Source organism: Pomacea canaliculata, linkage group LG8, assembly GCF_003073045.1.
Source record: "Pomacea canaliculata isolate SZHN2017 linkage group LG8, ASM307304v1, whole genome shotgun sequence".
Taxonomy (NCBI): Eukaryota; Metazoa; Mollusca; class Gastropoda; order Architaenioglossa; family Ampullariidae; genus Pomacea; species Pomacea canaliculata.
In genome coordinates this window covers 10,560,000-10,578,815 of record NC_037597.1, presented here as the reverse complement: position 1 = coordinate 10,578,815, position 18,816 = coordinate 10,560,000, and positions in this window count along the sequence as shown.

Genomic DNA, 18,816 nt, shown 5'->3' with positions numbered 1-18,816 from the left:
AGTGACTACAACTAGAGCTTAAGTAGAAGTTGTTGTCTCTGCAAAGCAAACAAAAAGGAAAATATGATTTTAAGCACTCACTTTAATGATATCGAACAATGATATTATTGAATGTGTTGTCATTGGTTACAGATTTTATTTAAATTAATGACTATTTTTAATTGTTAATAATGTCTAAGTGTTACTTTCACAAGAAATTATTTTTATCACATTTTAAAATTAACAGTACTGATCGACTTATTCATTCACACTCCACTTGTTTTCTAAACTTGGCAAATATATTAGTAAAATGAGCCGAGTCAGAAGAGGGGCGCCTGCCACTGCAGTGAAAAGGTCATGGGTTCGGATCTCGTGCTCGGACACTTTCTGTGTGTTTGCAGGGGTGGCAGTTGGAGGTTTTCCCCGGGTACTCCAGTTCCCACCCCCCTCTCTTCATAGTGCGAAATCACACGTAGACTGGAGGCACTTTTCCGTCAAAACAACTAGGCAACCCAACCAGGGGGCGGGGTCACTCACAGAAAGAAAGTGAAAAACGAGACAGAAGCGGCAAGATGCAGAAAAAAGACAGTAGGGGTCAATGTCCTGGCAATGGCGGTTACGGTGGACAGGAAACATAAAGTAAAGGCGCACACTGGCGACGACCAGCCAGACAGAAAGACAAGCACCGCGCAATCTGGCTGGCGGCCCTGCCTTTGTTTTTTTGCTGCTGTTTCTGCCCTCGGCCTCCCTGTCTCGCGGGACGTGGCGGCCAGGGGGGGCCTGCAAGTTCCCACCAACATGTGGTTAGTCGGCCAAGCGGTGCCGCCCCCATGTGGGGTGAGTGGGAGGGCCAGGAGACGGCGCACTTTGGGTGTCCCCCTACCCCTCATTCCACAAGGAGCCGTGAAGACCACAGCTCCAGTCAGGAAGCGAGGAGACAGGCAGGGGGAGGGGGTTCTCCCTCCCCATCTACATGTCTGTCTGAAGCGTTTCAGGCGCAACATCCATCCTACAGCCCTCACTCTGCCCTCTACCCATCACCCACGCGCTCTCTCTCTCTACACTCTATCCTTTCCTTCCCTCCGTTGTGGTGCTCAACTGTGATCGTCCTGTACCTCGCCTCCTCTCTTCCCCATCTACCCACATTCCTTTCATCATGGCGGCCGTGCACCCTGACAACAAATCGGAAAAGGGAGTCTCTTTGTCAGCAACTGACGACTTATGTTGTCGACAATACAAGTGGCTATGTTACAGTTATGTACGACACCAGCAATATTTTCACGACTGTGTACGTGTGCACATGTAGAAAAGGAGTGTGTGCGTGTGCGCGCGTGGGTGTGTGTGTGTGCATTTCCCTGAAGTTGTCGCGGTGTTCATTCCTCCTAGCTCGTTCGATACCCGTTTCATGAGCAAATCCTCACACCCAAAACAAAACTGTTCCTTAGTCCGGGTATGCTGCACAAACCGTCGCTGTTCATGCTTGAAAGTATAAATGTTCCCACCTCTGCAGTTTCTTTTTCCCGTCGTCAAGGCTGAGCAGGTGCTAATTTTAGACTGGAGACTCCCTCCCGCGCACCCGTTCCCGCCAGTCCAGTGTTGTGTGTTTTTTAATCTTACATGTTGGAGGCGCCAAGCGTGGCCAGCCTTTGTCCTACTTCTAGTTCATCCACCCGAAGAAGGCCAAGGCCCACTCGTTTGGTCTCACCTGCCTACACAATTGAAAAGAAGGGAGAATCAACACAAGAAGCTGAGTTAAGGATGCGTAAGGTTAGAAAGAGCGTCCTCGGTCCACCCCTCCCCTTCCCTCCCCTGCCTGCCAGACTTGAAAAGATGCTCAGGGCCGAAACGGTAAAGAAAGAGCGAAGGGAACAGAGGCTCGTTCCTCTCTCTCTCTCAGTGGCTGGGCGTGTTGGTGTGGGCTGGGCGGGTACAAAGCAGGAGCTGACATCTTTTATTCAGGGTATTCATGCGCAATTGACGGACATTGCTTACGGCCCTTGTCAAGACGGATCTCAGGGGACAGAAGAGCCGAGTGGTGAGAAGTTACAGCAAAGCATGGTAGGGCCAGAGGAGACGCCAGAATGGACCTTTGGTGGCGGGCCAAGGCTGAGCGTGACAACAACATCTGGGAACAACTAGCGGTCCACTCTACGTCATCACAGCTGAAGCCCACAAACATCCCCCTCATTGTCCAAATTTTCGTTTTTATTTAGCGATTGTTGTTGTTTGTTAATGGCGGTGTTTAAAAACAAGTATTTCTGGCATTTAAGCGTGTCTTCAAGAATTTTAAGTGGGTGCATGAACAATGAAGTGTTTTTTGTTAAACAATAATAAAAAATAAGTCTAACTGTGTCATATTGATGTGATCTAACTGCAAGAAATTAAAACGATTATTTTATTAAAACAGATATGAAAATGTCTGTTCAATGTGTCATTAGGTAATTAGATATTAAAAATGTTGGATGTGTGCATTGGAAATCAGCAATTATTACTCATTAATGTCTTGTTAATCTCCTAATTGGTCGTCTCTTAATATGAAGCTGGTGTAAGCACCTTGTCTCCATAGAGGAGGGCAAGCGGGAGGCAGTGAGCGAGTGCAGATAGGTAGCGACCTCACAAACAACTCGCCCAGAGAAAAGGGAGGTCTCTAACACCTCACTCCCCAAACGACCCGAAAAAGGTTAGGAGAGGACCTTTATCTAAGTACTTATTATTTTGATTCTGATTGTTTTTACAGCTGAACGAATAAAAACGTTTATCTAGCAGCACCGCTCGACAATGCCTGTTACTTCTAACTTACAAGCACCGCAGTTCTCTTGCTGTCCATGGTCTCCTCCTTTTGTCTGTTTTCGTGGGCAACATCAAAGCCAAAGCATCCTCCGACAGTGGATCTACACTTGATGAAGCTGTAGAAAACACAGTTTTAGAAGTAAAACACCAGCCACTCACTCTGGCCATACTTATCGTTGGAAGCTGGTTAGTTGTCGTTAACTGTCGTTAACAAATGAGTAGTCAGGACTATTTCTACTGAATTCCTGACACTAGCACTAATGTCTGTCCATGCTTGAGGACACTACTTTAAACTCCTAACAATGGAACCATTACCCATACATTATTTTAGATAAAGTCCACCAAAACTTTCGAGAAAAATCTCACCGTCAAGAACACGAAGACCAAGATCGACGTCAAACAATCTGGAGACGTGCAGTGCCAGACAACAACAACAACAACTAGTCTGTCTTCTTTTTATTTATGCAATCTGTCTTCTGGGTCTTTACTCACATAGGGAAGGGAACAGGGTGGGTAAGCTCGAATAATATCAGGATGTCAGCGAGGTGACTGCAGGTCTGGCGGCGTCAAGTGTTCCAGGCATCAAGAACAAAAATCGTGAACCGATTGACCCTGTGAACTGATACACGTAAAAGGACTAGTTAAGCTATCTGCAAGAGTGCTCAGCCGGAGGGTTCAGAGACCTCCTGCGAGGTTGAGAGAGTGCTTCCAGGACATGGAAGCTCCGCCACCGTCCAGTCCTCTGTGTGGCAATTTCCTTTTTACACACGTTTTTTACAGCACTGTTTTACTCGCCAAACAAAAACAACTTTCATCCTTGACATAAATTCGTTCGATACTCAGGGAGAGACAAGAACAGAGACAGAGGTAGAAAATATCAGAGGAGGGAGAAAGAGAGAATGAGAGAGGATAGAACCCAACATCCCAACTGTGACTATTTGTGTTTGTACCAGTACTTCAGTATGTGGCTTCCACATTAAGCCACACAGGTCTACATTCTGGTGGTGGTGGTGGTGGTGATGGTGGTGGTGGTGGTCACATTCGCTGCTGACAGTGAACGACGTTCACATTCTCGCCTCCTCAGCATCTATTTTGATTTATGGAAGTGAACCGGAACTGAATCCTAGAGGCTGGTCAGCAGCCACTGCTCACGTGGGGTGCAGCAGTACCTACAGTGTCAGTTGGCGGAGGCTCACCTTGCATGCATGACTGACTAGTGCACAATGTCCGCGCCTCCATGTATGTAACAACAGTCAAGCGACGAAAGTCAGTCTGGTTCCTCCGTGTACCTACGTGACTCTCGGGTGTTCAATGATTAAAATGTAGTTCTTCACTCCTTTACTCCTACTTCCTATCTTATCCTTCGTCATCCCCATACGAAACAAACATAAGACTGCGACAAAAGGCATGCTGGAAGCAATTGAAAATAGTTTCTGCAGGCAATGAGGGGTTAGATACATGTGAAGCAGATGACTGGCGGGACTGGCAAGTAAAAGGTCTGGAAGGGGAATAGGGGATACCCGTGGTGTGTGTAGGGGTAGGGTGAGTGGTGGGGATATACATCTGAGTGAGTAACGCTCTTCAGTTTATGAGATTCAATCCTTTAATTATCTCAATTCTCTCGTGGGATTTGAAGAGATGGCATGATCTCATTTCGGACTCTCGAATGGGTTCTGGGATTAGCGACGGAGCTAGTTAGAACTGAGATATTTCCCAGCCTGCATTTTACTACAAAAAAATGAAGTAACGTTTCCAGCAAAGTAATGGCAGCAAAGTCTGCCAACAACTTTCGAGCATTATTTCCCATTTTCATGTTTGTTGTTTATGAAAGTTTTTCTGTCGGTTTAGTTTAACGAAGGTGATATGCTTTTAAATACATGTAATTGTTCGGATCAAAATATATTCATAGCGCTCTAACAGCCGACTCTCCGTAACCATCTAGCCCTTAACTGCACAGAAGAATGTAAGTAAGGCCATGTTTCCAGGGCACTGATTGGTTGATCTTTGACCTTCTTGACCCATATGCAAATTGGTTTGGAACTTCTGAGTATAACATAAATAAAATACTTTGGTTTTTACCGAGTTTTTCTCTAGCTATAGAATACAATCTATAAGTATAGAATGCAATGTCTAGCTACAGAATACAATCTATACTTATAGCACTCAATTGTATAGCTATAGAATGAATTCTTTAACTATAAAATGCAAGTAGAGAAAATTCCCCTCTTGGCGCCTCATAAAGATCAGCAGCGACCGTAGGTGGGTACACCATGAAACTCTACCCGGACAGCTCAGTAACCTCAGGTACCCAGGCCTTCCTTGTAAACCGAGGTCAGGAGATCAAACTACGTCACGTGACTGAACTTTGCGGTTAGAAAGATAGATAGCACAGGCAGCACTAGATGGCGCGACACGCATGGTTTGACGACGAATGGTTTCACACGGTTGATCACTTCCGTTTCACGTAGGAGTTATGATAGACAAACAAACAAACAAGCAAACAACAGACATACACAGAGAAAAAAAAAAGAGTTGGAATCGGGGAGAAATTTTTAAACGAACGGAGCTGACTGTTCTGCCGACCGTGTGAAACTTTTACTGCGGCGATGTCCTCCATGCGACAGGCCAGTGATTGCCTGCAGTCCCAGAAACTCTTGTGGACATCCCCCACTCCCCGCTGCTAGCCAGCAAACCAGCCACCCAACCCCTTCCAAACAACTCTCATCATTTTTCGCCCGTCCGGTTTTGTAGAAAGCTGTTGTGGGTTACCTCCTAGCTCATCTCTGTCTATCTCGACTCCCTACCTCCATAAATCTGCGTCTGTTACTTTTTTTTCTTTTTTCCACGTTTCCCCCTTCCTTTTGCCCTCCGCTTAGCAAGGAGAATTAAGCGAAATGGCAAGGGACAAGGCCGTCGGGGCGGAAGAAGACGACACTCAGGAGCCGGAACACTGGCATCCTTCACGTCATCTTGCTCTGCCAGCATCGTGCACTACTTCCTGTTGCGGAGTGACGTGATTGGTCCGCCCCTCTGTTGCCCGCGTCCTCGGAGGAAGACTGACCCTTGTTGACTGCTTGTGCAGCTAGGCAAACCCCTGGGTGGGTAGGGGGACGAAGGGAGGAAAAGGAAGATAATAGCCACATGGGCAAGGGCCACCAAGAGGTACATGCGCCTCGTTCGATAAGACCTCCATGTGTCTATCCTCCACTGCGTCGGCAGGCGACGAACATCCCCGTCTTCCGGTTGTCCCACTTCGCAAACTTTTTTCCAACTCCACCAACCCACTCACCTACCAACCCTACACCCCCACAGAGAGAGAGAGAGACAGAGGTAGAAAGAGAGAGGGAGGGATAAAGAGAGAGAGACGACCCCTACCTTCTTTCGTCTTCTGCCATTCGGTCTGAAGATCTTCAGTCTAGATGAGACAGTGTTCCATCACTGGCCCTTAGTCACCTTGTTTGAAATGTATTTATATTAACATTTCTCGCTGCAGCATATGCATTATTGTCCTCAGTTTCGCCGAGAATTGCGAACTATTTACCTCAGAGAAATACCCAAACCATATCTTCGCACTTACACGTTCCATGCCAGCCACTGAACCTTCATGTCATTCTTGTACAGTCTGGCTCATGGGTACTGCTACAGCTTTGCAGTGCACCTCTTCTTTTTTTCACATAGACAACAGCCGCTGGACATAACAAGTGCCGACAATTTACTGTAACATCTGGCACAAGACTAATTTTTAATTTGAAGCCATCATGATGGGCACCGTCAACACTTTACTAACTTGTCGCTGCGGACTTTCGTTTGCTGCACTCTTCGTGTTGTGTTGGCTTCAAGCTTGGTGAGAGTGTGTGCAACAACCAGTATCTTTCTTCAGGTAGAGGAGGTATATTCATGTCTCCTAAAAATCTTTTCCCCTCCCACCTTGTTCTTTCCAAGCACTATTAAGGGAAAGAGCTCTTTAACCTCACAGACTTTTCAGTTTTTTTACGCTGTCTACAATGACAAGAAAATGTAAGATTCGACTGCTATAAATATTTTGCGTTCAGCAATAAAACACAGTTTTTAATTTTTTTTTCCCCACATAGCAATAAAACCATGTGCTCGAGAATTTTTGTTGTTGTTTTTTGTTTGTTTTTTTGAAAGACGTAGCATGCAAGAGCGGTGTCACCGTTGACACATTATGAGAACACAATGCTACAAACGCTGGACGTTTTCGGGTGAAACTGTCATGTCCGTAGGTGAGAAGAGTTTTCGCCTGGGAGAAGACGCCATCATCAAAAGCTGTTGTGACATCCACCCTACACATACCCTACAGTCTACACGTACCCTACACATACCCTACACATACGAAGGAAGCTGACGTGTTGTCTTATCAATGTCGGATCATTGGAGAAAGTCCTTTAGTATATTCAGCTCTTTAGCACATTTCTGTAGCATGTGCATTCAGCTTGCACTTTCCAGATCCACATAGCTTGTATCATGGAAGATGTAATGTTCAGCTACATTTATACTAAGACGAAACATCGTACAAACCCTCGGCGTGACGTCACTGCCGGTTTTCGCGAGGCGGGCGATTTGAACACATGACGAAAATTGTCTTTAATTTCTTGGTGTTTGTCTTCCGCTGTCATGTTTGATGATCAATGTGATTATTAAATGAGTCTTTGTGTTAAATGAGTTCAGAGCTTGCTTTGTGTGACCTCTCGCTAAGTCACAAGAAAATGCTGTCCTCAGCACTTCTCGTCTGTTGTCTTTCCTGATAGTAGCAAACAACATGTAAAATTCACAGCTTTGGGAGGCCACGGTAGCTGTGCAGACGCTCCTGTCGGCGACCAATCGCCATTTGATCGATGCGTGACGTCGGCAGTACGTAATCCGATAGACCTGCACGTGCAACTCGACTCAATTAGCCGTCGGCACGACATTGTGCAGGCGCTGGCTCGACCCTTCCTGCCGAGGGGGGCGGGCTGGGGATCGTGACCTGCGAGTCGCCAGTTTCCGCCGGCTAATCTGATTTCCCTGGCGAAAGATTCGCCTGCCCCCTTGCCTCGCAAGACTTCCGAGTTTGGTAATTTGGGAGGGGACATGGACCGCACAGACGAGCGCGACTGTCAGTGGCATTATCAGCAGGGCTGTAAACACCGCCAAGCCAACGACACCCAGTGCACTTCAATATGCATTTCTCCTACTCCTCTTCTCCACCTACTCCCAAAAGGCGGTTTGCTTTGCAGAGCACCTTGAAGGAATGGAGAGGATACAAGGAAGGAACTAAAAACAAACAAAAAAAGCAAATTTTTGTTCATTGCGCTTCTACTCCCTTCTTCTTCGGAGTCTTCTCGCCACCCTGCCGTTCGTCCGCCAAATTAAACTAGGTCGCGCTGACCTGGAAAAGGGGGAACAGACCGCTGGCTGGAGAAGGGCGATGAGTGTCGTGGAGATCACCTAGCAACAGAACACCGTGAAGGGTCTGCTGCAGGAGGAAACTAGACCTGCGAGACGGCATCTGAGAGACTGCAGCAACCTTCCGCAAACCCCGAATTCTTGCTGCTTACAGACCAGCTGAACTGATCCACAGAAAACAATTTTGTTTTCCTATGTTTAAGCTCATTTTTGCTATACACTCGAAAAAGGAAAGGAAGATATTTTAAGGCGAAATGAAAAAAAAAAAACTTCACTAGCTAAACAGAGACATAATGAAATAAATTTCCCCAAGTTAACCTCTTTGTTATGGATCGACAATCACCAGCTAATAAAACGTTCAGGCTTTTAGAAGCTGTATGGATGGATCCAAACTTTGAAGATTACAGCGAATGCGAACAAAAAAAAGTAAAGTTCCTTATTCACTCAATAGACATCGCATTTTTTATCTATCAACGTGTATAAACTGTCGATTAATCTGTGTTTCATTAAGGGTGATGAATAAATAAGGAAATACAGTAAGTAAAGAAGGAATGAGAATCGATGAGAATATCTGTCTCACATCTAATCAATGGCTTTCGATACTATGTTTGGGTAGGACCAAACGTGTATGATGTGCAGAGAGCGGAACACAAAATAACCGTAGTTCAAATCTCACAGCATGTAAATCAACAATAACTGAGACAAATTTCTAAAAATACTATAAAAAGAACGACAATCTACTGGTGGTGTAGGTGGGCTGATGGGTGGGTTAGGAAAACAGACTTTGGTAATCGAGATTCTCTCGGCTCGAGACATCATAGGTAAGTAACAGTGCTAATCATACCCGCTAGGTTTACCTGTTAACTTACCTACTAATCTTTCTGCTAATTCTACACAGGCAGCACTTGATGTTTCAGTGATGTTGAATCCACTTTCAAAAGCAAATTAATCAACATCAGAAAGCAATATGACTCACAGCAAAGGGAGAGTAGGGACTAGTGAGATGAAGACGACTGATGCGATGTTACAGAAGTTGGTGGAGCACAGGGGAGATAATGGCTTGTTCACTCCTAGTCTACTGCGTGTGCACACGTGATGTTGTACGAAACAATGGACATAAACAAAAGAAAATGTGTCTTTTCTCCTTATCATGTTAGATACACATATGTTTGCACGCGCACACACAGCAAAGGAGAGAGGAAGAGAGAGAGAGCGACGAAGGTGCTCGATGCCCTTACTCAGTTTTCTCCCCTTCTCTCTGAAACTTTACTCTTTTTTTTCTTATTTTTCCCCCTGGCCCTACTTTCCTGGAAGAAAGAGAAGGAAATGGCGGAGAAAGTGTGTGTTGGGGAGTGGGGAAAGAGTGGGGAGGGAGGACATAGCTTGACACCGCTGGCCGGGATCATCCATGGAGACTGCGTCACTGCGTCCAGCGGCCAAGCCCTCCCCCAGTCGGTCATTTCCCCTTAGCGACCAAGTGTTTTTTGTTGTTGTTGTTGTTGTTGTTTTCTGTTCGTAAAGATGTCACTGAGTGCTTGCAGTCCACACAGCAAAAGCAAAACAATGGCTTGCCCGTACTTTCCCTTCCACAGCAGTTCAGTGATAACAACAGTGGCAGGGGTCACATTAGGAGCAGCGGTTGTCGACGTTGTAGCAGGAGAAATAGTAGTAGTCAGCGGTCGTGGTGGCACAGTTGAGGAGAAACAAAGATACAGAAGTATAAACCAGTAGAGACGAACACGAGGAGAAGGAGGTGAAAAGCATTTGATGATGTTAGCACAACAGGCACTGCGGCTGTGATAAACAGTCTGTATCACTGACATTGGTTCTACTCACCTGTCCCTGTCCTGCTCTTTGATCTTGCCGACATCGCAAGCACGTGCATGTTACGCGTCTGCTTCACTTCTCATGTATGAATGTGTGCACCGCACGCTTGTGCATGTACAGGTGTGTGTATGTATGTACGGGTACGTGTCGGTGTCAGTCTTTGCACATGCGCTTGTGTTTAGCGTATTTACGGCGTGCACGCGGGTATATGTGCGCGCACGGGCACGTGACTTTCTTTATACAGATACAAGGAGGTTATGAGTTCTTATAGAATAGACTGTAGGAGAAGCAGTGTACCGTGATCTTTAATTTCAAACCAAAAATATCTGTACTAAAGTGTATCACACACACAGACACACACGCCACACACACACACAGGCTGAGAGTAGAAGGTAAGGACTAAAAGTAAGTGTGGTCAAATGGTCGATGTTTGTGGTAGGTATTGATCACCAATTTTTTGGTATTGAGCGCAATTCGTTGAAGTGTGTGTTTTTGGAAAACGGAGGCAATGAAAGGAGAAACACGGACACAGACTTTGCCATTTCACTGTGTTTTATATAAAAAGACTAAATTTTAAACGTTCACTTCATTGTTTTACAAGATGGACAGTACTCATAAACACGTCATGTCCAAGATTTTGTCAACACAGAAATGACACCCGCCCCCCCCCCCCACACACACTTTGTTTAGAAGACGACTAGGCAACAGTCGCATCCCCCCCATTGCTGTACCCCCCAAAAGTACTAAGCAGCAGCTCTGGCCTCTTTTTGCCAGAAAAAAAAGCACCAGGCAACAGTGGCCTCTTGTTACCGCAGAAAACGCACCACCTCGCGGACTACTTTTTTTGTAAAGCGAGGTCAGTGCGCGTGCGCGACCTGCCCAACTCCCGCATTCCGATGGTTCATTGCAGGCAGGCGAGCAGATCTCTAACGAATATCGATCTCGTTTGCGTCAGCGCCATGGCCGATTACGAGCCTGGCCAGTATCGACCACGTGGACGGACACTCGCTGGGCGCTGCATAATGAGCTGCCAGGCTCCGGTACATGCGCCTGTAGACGGGGCGGACTGCACCTCGGGAGTCAATAGTCACCAGGGGAGTGGGGGGGGGTAGGAGGGGGTAGGGTGGGGGTAGGAGGGGGTGTGGTGGGGGTATGTTCAATACGTGACCGCCCGAGGTCGTGTTATGTGCGGAAATGGGTTTGGAGGAGACTTGAAAGAAGGCGGGCGACAACGAAAGGGTGCCAGGTGTACAGAGCCAGAGTTGGTGTGGACGAGGCCGGCACTGTCTGGACCTGACAGTCTCCCCCCCCCTTCCTTGCAGACAGACATCACTATCATCATCAACATCAGCACCAGCACTGATGTCAAAATTGCGGACGTGGACCAAATGCACCTCGCGCTTTACCCCTCCCCCCACCGGTTGCAAACTCAGTCATGACAGCAAGACGTGTCCAGTGAGGTCTGTGTCTCTGGTAGAAAAGGAAAAATAATTTATGTTCCAGGACGCTCACTTGGGAGCTTTTTTTTAAAACAGCTCTTTGTCGACTCGACGACTCAAACTTTTATCTCGAAATGTATCGGTTGTCGTCAGCTTTATTCGGGCATCCGCAGGTCAAGTCTGAAGACGAAAGTGCTTGGGAAATCATAATACCTTTCTTCCTTCCTCCCACATCTTTCTTTTTCCCCCGCTTAAAAATCAACAGCTTAAAGGAAAAGTTTAAACAAATCACAGTTAATGATGCATTTATAAACAGACTTTACCTCTTGAACCCTCCCCACCCCCGGAGCCTCGGGTGAGGACGTGGTAAGCCTACAGAGGGCGCAGCTGACCTTTCCTCCGCCGTACACAGAGAAGTGTGTGTGGGGTGGGGTGTGGGGTGGAGGGAAGAGTCTTTCCTCCTTCTTTCCGTGCATGCGCAGCAAGCTGTTTCCTGTCAACTCCACAGCATGCCCGACCTAGTCTACCATCGCTTCACAAGATACTCTACAAGATACTCTACGAGATACCGGCTCTCGCGTCCTTTGGCAGCACATTGTCTGTTCATGAAGTACTTTCACCACGACATGGTAATGCCATTGCCACACCCTTGCTTCACACAACCGATTACATATATACTTGTACACTACAAACCACTCTAAATGTGGACATCATGTCAAAAGCCTACATGTACACTTGTACAAAGCACTCTAGTTGTACACATAGCGACTAAATACTCAATGTTTCCTTGTACAATAAACTCTATATACATGCTTGTTCAAAGTACTGTAAGTGTACATTATACAAGACACTAAGTGTTCATGTAGCTTCAAGACATTCCATGTATGTTTTACACGAGATGTACAAAACACTCTATGTACACCTTAGTCTAGTATTTGAGCCCAAGACTGTAGCTCAGTACAATCGAAACTTCGGTCATCAGAAAAAATTCGTGTCACAGAAACTTTTTAACCTATTTTTACTTTTTCCTTTTTTTTTCTCACTCTTTCTTTTTTGCAGTCCACAGCTAGGGTCACAAGATTACTGCGCGCAGGGGTAATGTTGAAGGGACAGAGATGTATGTCGCGGACACTGCAGTGGAATGATGGGGGAGGAGGAGGAGGCTGCTGGTGCAGCTGAGGGGGAAGGGGAGGGGAGGACGAGGAGAAGGGAGCATGGAAAAGGGGTGAACAGCCGAAGTGGACTTGCTCAAGCTGCACTGACCTCCAAGACACCCTGACCGAATGACTTGAATTAGCTAGTAGCCCTGGCGGCGACGCAATATCGACCACAAACTACCTCGCCGACGACAGTACAGTTGCTGATGTAAGACCTTTCTCATCAAGCCCAGCAGACCCCTCCTCACACACACTCACCCCTTCCCATGAGCCCCCTGCAGCTCTATGTGTCCCCCCTTCTCTCTCTCTCACCCTCCGAGCTCTCCGCGTCCTTATGGCTGCATGTCTTTCGCGTCGCGTGCAGGTCGTGGGTCGGTTGTCCATTTGCTGCAGCCGCTGGTGAGCAAACAGGGAGACTTAGTGAGAGCCTTACAGTAGATGATGGCGTGCTTTTCCTTCTCTTATTATCGTCTTGCGATGTCAATCTACGCGTATATCCGCCAGCTGTTCTCAAAAGCCAGCCTCACAGGGGACCGCTGTGGACAGATGCGATGTGGGGAAGGTGGGGAAGGGACAACAGATTTGCGATCACACTCGACATACCCGTAAACAATGACGACAGATAACGGGGACAAACAAGATGGTTACGTGAACTTGTAGTATCCCTCGCATCTTCTGGCTAAAATTATATGCTGCTGTTGGAAGTAAATGAAACAGTTGTGCTGATCAGTGTAGTAAACAAATACTACCACCACCACCACCACCTACACCACCAAATGTTTATTTTCTGATAAATTAGTTGACATGACGGTGCCTACGTACAAACAGGTATACATATAGAAATACACAAAGCATAATAACATAAAAGGAGTAACAGTTTAAACTTAAGCAAAAGTAGACGGCCAGTCAGATGGGAGCCAGAAAGCTGACAATAAGAAATACGCAACATCAAGTATGTCTCGCTTAGCCCACCCACCACCCATCCTTTAACACTTCCCGCTGGGACTGTCAGAGACGGAGACATGGAAAAAGAGCGAAAGCACAGAGACACAGATGTGGGACGAGGGACGAGGGACCGAGACATGGCGGTAGCCTGGCTACCGGAAGTCCAAGGAAAGCACACGGCGCATGCGCAATATGTCTGGCATTCCTGGTAACCGCAAGCTCTGCGCGGCGTTGGGTTGACAGAATGCCTGGTGACCAAATGCTGGGTCTCTCCCCCTCCCTCAAGCAGGCAGGCAGGCGACATGACCAGTCCCCCACCGCCGAGCCCGCGAGGTGTGGGCGAGACTTAAGTCGCAGCAGCAGATGAAGGAAAAAGGAAGTCGGGCATCGCACTGACCCTCCCTTATCCTCTCGGACAGCAAGTGAAGGATACTGACAGTATCTGCTAAAGGTAGACGTATTTTTCCCATTCCCTCACCCTACTCCACCCCAACCCCCCACCTTCCATCTCCACAGCGGGTACGACCTGCAGTCCTCCCTTCAACCCCCGCTACACACTCCCCCTTCCCCGAACGGATTTCCTCCGATTTGGAAGTGGTCACGTGGTCATGTGGGCGGAACAGCGTTAGCAGCTGCAGTGGACCGATGGCGGCCGGCCGATCATTGATTAGGACGAGAGAAAGATGGGGAGGGGTATCAGGGGGGTGAAGGGTGAAAGGGGGGAGGTCGGTGACAAGAGAACTGCGCCAAGGCGTGACTTCGGCAAGATCATCACGCAATAATGCGTGGCCGTATTACAGGGGCATTTTCATTATTCACTTTGTCCTCTTTCGCTGTTTGATGTGCCGTGTCGATCGACAGGTTTCGTTTTTATACTCCGTTGAAGAAATCTGCCATACTTCACAATACTTGATACGACACTGCAACTATCTTTGAGGAAAGAGAGAAGGAGGGGAGAAAGCGACCATTCCGGCCTGTCCAGTCCAGTGTCTACCTGCACTCTGTCGTACCCAAGACATTGGTTGCTAGGTGGTCGAAGACTTGCTGGACTTGTCTCTCACCAAGGACTCCCATAGTTGTCGTGAAGCAGATGCACCACAGCACCAGTGTCAAGGACGGCCACGTCGTCACGTGTGTCACTAACGAAGGATTGGGCTATCTGTTATTATGTAACTACTAAATAAACTATTATGAGCTAGATGTTTATTAGGTATGATTATAATCCAGCTGATGAGCTATAATGCATCTGTATGTAGAAAAAAATATAATATAGCATGTGCCTACACGTACTATACGTAGCATACGCTCTTCACTCTCTCACATACTCATACACACGCACACACATATAACTGTCATCTACAAGAGGGTTAGGCATGGCAAACTGTAAGTTGGAATTAAATGATAGAGACGTTACGAATCATGTTCGAGAAAGATTTCGTGTACAAAACGATGGTTTACTTACAAAAGCTACTCCAAGCTTCGATATGGCAATCACTGATGTCGGCCCAATAATCTTAGTGTTTGAAGGCTAGAAGAATGTCATTGCAAAGCAAATGAATCTGATCCGGCGTGATTGTGGGACGGTTTATAGGGGAGCAGAATGTGAACAGATCCTCGGAGACAAACCAAGCCAGTAATCCCCGCGCACCTTGCATTTTTCAAGGTGGAGGGAACCAAGAGGTCTGTTTACATTTCTCGTAAGCTACACGCCTGTACGTGTCCACAGATTACAAACTACACACCTGTACCTGTCTACAGGTTACAAACTACACACCTGTACCTGTCTGCAACTTCCGCCATCGTGTCGCAGACTGCAAGCTCCAACTGAAGAACAAAACAAGTCTCAAGGCTGCTAACAGTATCGCAGCATCGCTCCACACTTTTATCATCAAACGTGTCGCCGCAAAACTGTTGACACTGCTCCAACACTACTCCATACTTTTTTTCTTGTTGGTGTGGGGGAGGGGGCAGTGGGTTCGCTGCCTACGTCTCGGAAAGAGTCCACAAACACGACATCACGACTAGTATTCAGTACGTTAGTATTTATGGCCATCTTGTCATTTGAGTTTTAGCCAGTGATGGGTTTTATGTGGCACCAGAACCGTGTCTCGTCCGGCGAAGGAAACATGGTATAACGTGGAAAACGTCACTCAAATGTAACCTGTGTTTTAAGAACTCCACTAAGGTGGCTACGAGGCTAAACCCAGCTTGTGGACCAACATCTTATCATCCAGTTCTACTGACTGAGAACTCGTCCACAGTAATTAAGTTTGTAAAGCAAAATGCTGTTGTATAGGGCATTGCCTGAAAAACTGTATACAGTAATAAAGTTTGTAAAACATAATGCCGTTGTATTGGATATTGCCTTTTCTTGCTGAATGTTACGTTGTATGTCATAGCATCCAGGATTTTTTTTCTTTTTCTCGGAGCAGAGAAAAGGACTAGATGGATGGGCATCTCACTGGTCGGTCCAGTCTTAATATGACTTTTTTTTTCTCCTCGCCAGGGCACTTTTCATTTTCATAGTCAACATGTTTATCTTCTTGACTTGGCTTTTCTTGTTTTCCCGGCCACCCGTCTCAAGGCTTACAGCAATAATCTCCCGATTTTCTATTCATCTTTTCTTGAAACCTTTTCTGTTTTGGCGAACGGAAGTTCCGGCACACCCTCTCCCCCCTGCGCCCCAGCCCCCCTCATCCCTCATTTCCTCCCAAGCTCATCTCTCGTTCAGTTATTCCATTTGCTTCGTTATGACGCGCATGTCCGCAGGGGACGCCACTCTCAAGTTGATTACGTAATCAGTTTTGTAATCTTTTATTCGTGCTTGGCATGTTTCGAACCTCAAGAGCTCGAGAACAGCGAAGTGGGCTATATTCTGTAAACCTGCCGTGGTCATTCCGTCTGAGTATACCACGGCAACATTTGGACGGTTTCGGATCATCTTTCAAATCCGTTCGCATCCGTACTGCATTAACAGGCCCGCAACTCCTACTGTATTAAAAGGCCCGCTACTCGCATGCAAAACATGTCGTCAAGTCGACGAGCGATAAAAGTTGCTAAAAGCGGCAGTCGAGAAAGAGATTAATTAATTGAAAGAAGTGTTTTTTGGTGCTTATTAAGTAAACCACAAACGAGGTCAGGGCGATGTCATTAACAGTTTTGCCTTTACAACCGGAAGTAAAGTGGTCACGAGTTGTGCTCACTGTATGCGTGTGTGCGTGCGCACGCGAATCAATCGAATTTCTGTCGAAAGTATCGATTTCATTTCACGTGCAGCTGTCCTCGACCACTTAGATGAGGAGGGATGAATGGATTGTGGGGCAGCGTGGGGTAGATGGTGTTTGGGCATTGCGGTGTACATGGTGTATATGGAGCAGAGTGGTGTCAGAGTGGTGTCAGCGTGGTGTAGTTGGTGTAATGGAGTAGTGTACACTTGACAAACCTCATTCAGCCGTTGAGCAGGTCGGGTGGTTAAATAAATAAAACACGATGGGAGCTGATGTGACATTTCTGTGCGGTGAGGTGCAGATGATGTCACACTGGTCACACTGGGGTATCTAACCGGTTATATGGGCGGCCTCCTCTTTCTTCCATAAACCGTCACAAAACCCTCAGCGGTCACCTGTTTTCCCAGTACATTAACTATTCCTAAAACCCTCAGGGTCACCTGCCCTACGGGTACATTCAGTCTGAGACAGTAGGAATAACGCACATTTCAACTCAGTCGCTTTTTGTGCGGAGGATGAAAGTGCATCTGAGGTTTCACGAGTTTTTTGTGGTGTGTGTGAGGCGTGGGGGGAAGAGAAGAGGGGGGAGAGGCTCGCTGCGCTCCACAACAGGCTCGTGCTGTTGGCAATGTGACGTCACTATGTGGAGTTTTCCTTCATGGCGGCTAATTGAGAAAAAGACAGACCGGAATTGAGACAGGAGATAGTGAGAGTCGGGTGGATGAACGGAAGGAGGTGGGGTGGGGTTTGGAGTGGGGTCAAATACCTCTGGGAATTAATAAAAGAAACATTGAATATTTTTTTCACAACGTGCCTGCTGGCCATGTGCTTCAGTCAAGGACAGCACGCAGCTACCTCCAGGCCCTCCACCCGACCACATCCACTATGACAGGCTGAGGTGCGACTGAGGTGTCAGGGTGCTATTGTGGTGGGACAATGTTACGAGCAGCAGTAAGGTCTTACCACCTCAGTGTCGTGCAGGGACGGGTAGAGGCGCGGGTGTGCCACCTGGCATTGTGGGGACGCGCACCACTGGTTGTGGACTTATGAGACCTATAGAGTGACTGGACCTTAGTCCCCGGACAATAATTTGTGCGTGCTTTTTGATAAAATATTGTTTGGCTGTGTGGTGCGGTCCGGTCACGCTAGTCAACCGACATAAACACAAAGGTGTCAGGAGAATGTGAGGGAGGAGATTATTGTAAGCTTCGGGAGGAAAGAACCATTGCGATCAAAAGGTTGTCCGAAGTCTCTGCTCCGCTGACTCGCGGAAGAAAAAAGAAGGGTTAGTGTTTTATGGTGGGCAGTTGTTTCGGACCCTGCCAACAACCCTGCCATTCATGAGAAATGATTTGCGTCCTCAAGATCCCGGCAAGGGCGCTGCTCGTCAGACCGGCTCGCTGGGCGGATTTATTTGAGTCGGGTATTGTTCGATGCATGAATATTAGTCTAGTCACGACTGATCGGAAAATGCTCTCTCTTTCTCTTTCTGTGTGTTTCTGAGTGAGAGAAAGATTAACATTTGCGCGGCAAACACAAGATGGGAACAGAAAATATTGTCTCGAAGCTTTTAGAATCAATATCTCATAGTCACCGTCATTTGCACAGTTGCACCAGTCTGACAGCTAACCCGTGCTTTGGTTTTTTACACTTAACAACTCATGTATAATGGTTGTGATTCTTTTAAATTTCCCATCAAATTTCTTTTATATTGAGGGAAAGACGAGCAGCATGCAATAATAACAGATTCAAGAGTGAGAGAGAGAGAGAGAGAGAGAGCAAAGAAACATCAAATATTTTACGGAATGTCCGTCAAGATACAGGGTGGGGAGTGGGACACAGTCTGGTGAAGCCACTGGGGATCATCATCGTCGTGTCATTATGTCATCACATCGGGCAGTCGTTATGTTTTGCCACAAACACAATGAAGAAAGGCTGTTGTTAGGACCTGACGTATGTACAGTATGAATTTTCTCCGGTCAATGTGTACAGACAGGCTGTTGTTCATATCTGTACAGACTGGGACTGAACACTACTCATGCGAGA